Source organism: Balaenoptera musculus, chromosome 15, assembly GCF_009873245.2.
Source record: "Balaenoptera musculus isolate JJ_BM4_2016_0621 chromosome 15, mBalMus1.pri.v3, whole genome shotgun sequence".
Lineage (NCBI taxonomy): Eukaryota > Metazoa > Chordata > Mammalia > Artiodactyla > Balaenopteridae > Balaenoptera > Balaenoptera musculus.
The window spans coordinates 78373071-78377273 of NC_045799.1; positions in this window are offsets into that span (position 1 = coordinate 78373071).

The following is a 4203-nucleotide window of genomic DNA, read 5'->3' on the forward strand; positions in this document are numbered from 1 at the left end:
AGTGACCGCCAACCACCGGCAAAGTCTCAGGGCCCAGCTACAGTGGCACCTAGGAGCCCTCTTGCACCCTCTCTGAGCCCATTTTCCATCTATAAAAACAGGGGCCTGTCAACCTAAAGACCCTTTTCGGACTTGAGTGGAAGGAGGATCCTGTCCCCTTTTGGGCAATTCTCAAATTCCTCCAAGTTCTATTTCATTTATAGACCAGTTTATTTTCAAAAACAAAACAAAACCAAAAACCCAAATTAGATATTACGTGTCCGGTTGTGTAAATGCTAGTGCACTTGGGTTTTGTTTTGTGCTCACGGCATGTGGAATCCTAGTTCCCTGACCAGGGATCAAACCTGCGCCCCCTGCCTTGGAAGGGTGGAGTCTTAACCACTGGACCACAAGGGAAGTCCCAGGGTTTTTTTTTGTTTGTTTTCTTGTTTTCAATTCAATGGTTGCTGGTATATTACATTTTTAACACAAAAGTTACTTTAGCCACTTTTGTGTGAAATTCAGTGGCATTATTCACGTTGTACAACCATCACCAGTCTATTTTCAAAGTTTTCATCACTCCAAACAAGCCTAATTGGCTTTTCAGCTCCCAGCTGAGTGTCAGTTGTGTACACATTTGTTACAGAAGCAAGATATCTAGGTAGTAACGCAGCAGTTCTAAGAACTCAACAACTCCAAGGCTGAGAATCTTCTGGGGTCATACATCCCTTAAAGGCTAGTGGGAAGTGAGGGATTTTCTTCAGAAAAATGCACCTTGAGAAGCGTACACAACATTCTGGAAGCCCCTGGAGCCCGTCTATAAAGCTGTCTGCCACCCTCAACTCTCAAGGTACAGACAAGCATCATTCCTGTTCCTTATCTCCAGCCATTTATGACATTTATCTTTGGTCATGACCTCACTACCCAACGGAACCTAGAATATCCCTCCATTGTTCTGCCTCCCCCCACCTACGTGACTTTTTTGTCATCTATGTGTATTTCTAAAGTGTCCTTTATGTATAAAATTATCATGCTGTGTGGCTGTTATTTCTCTTGGGTACGTATCTGGGAGGGGAACCGCTGGGCTAGAGTGTGGGAACATTCAATTTTCAGGTTAATGCTAATTTCAAATTAATTCCCACAGTGGCTGTACTCACAGTCTCATTTGTAACTTGTCGAGAGACCCACAAACTTGCCAGCAACTGGTTTGTCAGGCTTCTTGCCGTTTGCAGGGGTGTAAAATAGTATTTTCTTTGTAGTCTTGATTTACAACTCCTTGATTGCTAATGAGGCTGACCATTTTGGGGCCATATTTCCTCTCCTGTGAACTGCCTGTTCATGTGTTGCTTAGTTTTCTACTGAGTTTTTCTCTTACAGATCTGCAGGAAATCATCATATACCCTTCATGTATTTTTAGTCTGTAATACCTTCGTTTTATTTATATTTCGATACATTACTTTAAAAAAAAATCTAGTGAGCATATTCTTAATTTCAATATAATGCATGTGAGAGACTTCTACCAATTCCGAGGAGTCTTGGTGCTATTTACAGAACTTCTGGGCTACCTGGAAAGCTTCTCTGATCTCCCTCCCTCCCAATCCCGTTTGGAAAGATAAGCTTCTGGGCCAGTAATTTTATTACCATTTACCTCGTCTCCCACGGTGAACGAAAGAACAGGTACAGGAAACAGATTTTTTCTAAGTGCCTGAACTGAAAACCAAAGAGCCTGCCGCTGCAAAGGAGTGCGTTTCTGTTTGTATATTTAATATTTTACAGTTGGAGTGTGGTTACAGATGGGGGAAGAGATTAGTAGTAGGCTATAATTAAGTACATAGCTTTCATTATTTTGGCTTATTTTCATGACAAAAAACTGCAAAAGGAAAACTCTTAGATACTAGATGTGTTTATAAGCCTGTGAACCTCTCCCAAGCGAGAAAGTAACTCGAACATCTCAATGTTGTTAAAGACTGGCCAAGAAAAGGCAAAAGACAGAGCAAAGCTCCTCACCAATAAGGGCAGATGTGGCCAGGCCCAGGCCAGCTGTTCCTGGAAAGAAGCACAAGGGGCCCAGCCTGCCGTCCACACAGCCTCCCTTCAGGGGGACCTTTTAGGATGATTGACTACCCTACATGCCAGGCAAACTGTTTGGGGAGGGTGGGGAGAACCAGGAGACAGCCATCTGTGACATGCGCCACAGACTTCCGGTACGGATGATCCTTCAGAAAGTTCAGGATGTGACCCATCTCCCTTCCCAATTTCCCTACAGAAACAGTGGTGAGAAATCCCACTGTGCAGACATCAAGGAGCAGCTGAACTGAAAACAGGCCACTGACCCCATCCTCCACGGGACCAAGTAGCCCCACAGAAGACAGCACTGGGCCCCCTCAGGTCCTACTGAGGTTGTCATTCCAAAGAGTGAACCCTGTCAGGGTACTAGTGACCCCGCATGACCTCAACAGCCATTTGGAATTTGAGAAGAGGACTGAGAGGAAGCAAAAGTGTATCTGAAGTATAACTCGTGAAGAGAGATTATAATAAGGTTGTTTAAAAAATCAGGCACAAGAATCTCTAGAGGCTGCATTGCACCATCTCATGACATAGCAAAGAAATGCTGTTTCTAACACATCTCAAGCCAGAGTGGCTTTAACAAACTCAAGTGAATCAGTTTTTCTTCTTCTAGACTTGATCTCTACCAAGTACCTTCCTTCACTGAGAAAACCAGGCTACTCCTAAGCAATCACGAATTGAAAGGGGATGCTAGGTAACAATTTCAACACCTTCTTTCCTCACCGGAACGTACGCCCATCCTGACTACTTCCCCCTTTCTGCCTCGAGCTCACTAAGACCTCCCTGAAGAAACAAGACATTTGAGTCATGATGGGAAACGCGGGCTTCTGGAAGCCTGCTGTGGAAACTTGTCCTCTCCCAGGACCTGGAGAAACAATCTGGCTTTGGACAAAATGGACTCTGAGAAAAGAACATTCTTAGAAACCTGAACCCCTTATTAAAAGGGCCTCACTTGGCACTCCACTAAAATGTTTCTCTGAAGCCAGTTCAAGAATAGCAGAGAGAAACCAGATGTCAACTATCTGTCTAAACCTATCTCTGGAACACTCACATAGGTGGTACAAACTTTTATGAAAATGACCCTATTTATTTACGTGCTTATTTGGAGAAAGACATACCTTCCCGTCTCAGTTCAGTTACTTATGGATGAGACACAGGTACTAAAACACTTTCTGTGATGTCTTAATATTACAAAAGTATTACAGGCCAAGGGAAGAGGTGCTTGTGAGAAGCAACCACTGCACAGTTACAGCAACATCTGTGGGAGGCAGAAAGACAGCTGCAGTCTCATTTCAATCATAAGAAACCTCTGAATTACTGGGAGACCTAGATGATCCTTCCAAGGGTCTGAACATTCCACAGGCCCTTAAAGGTGGTATCCAAAGAACCTTTGGAAAAAAGGCTCAGAGTTGGATTTCAAGCCTCTGGCCACCAGCCCCAGGAAATCCCTCCAGGAGACCAAGTTCCAACTCCTTAACTTTGGGCAGAGGGTTTCCAGCCTCAGGAATGCTCCCACTCTCCTTTTCAGGAACACTAGTCGGCATCAAGTCCTCTCCTCCAAGCCCTCTCGGCTGAGGAGCAGCTGCAGTAAACAGTCCCTCACGCACTTGGCCGGAACAGCACCCATCCTCCCCGCCTTGTTTCTCCAGATTAAGTTGCAGTCAGGCTCTGACCGCAAGGTAAGCAACTTCTGCACCCTCCCCACCAGCCTGGCCTCTCCCGCACGTAGCTCAAAGCCCTGCCCCTTGCCCACTGGGTCATAAAATCACCCAACTACACAGCAGCGCCTGCTCAAACACACGATCTGCTTGCCATGAAGTAGCACCCATCATGAACATGAGGAGCACCTAGGATTTCTTCTCAAACAAGCAGTTATTCTTAAAAGTTCCTTTACCCAACCAAAAACTATGACCACATCATGTAACATTTGTTAGAAAAATTAGTTTTGGGGGAAAAAAACAAAACAGGAAAAAAGTTGGCATCCCATCTCTGATCACCACTAGCTTTTAAAATAATTTCACAAATCTTGTAACTTCCAAAAGCAAGACGCTTTGCTCACTCCGCAGTACATTCCACTAAATTTGGACACTACTTTCCAAATTTAAAATTGTTAACTTCACAAGCAGCTAAAAAACAACTCAAAAATAAAGACAAGCA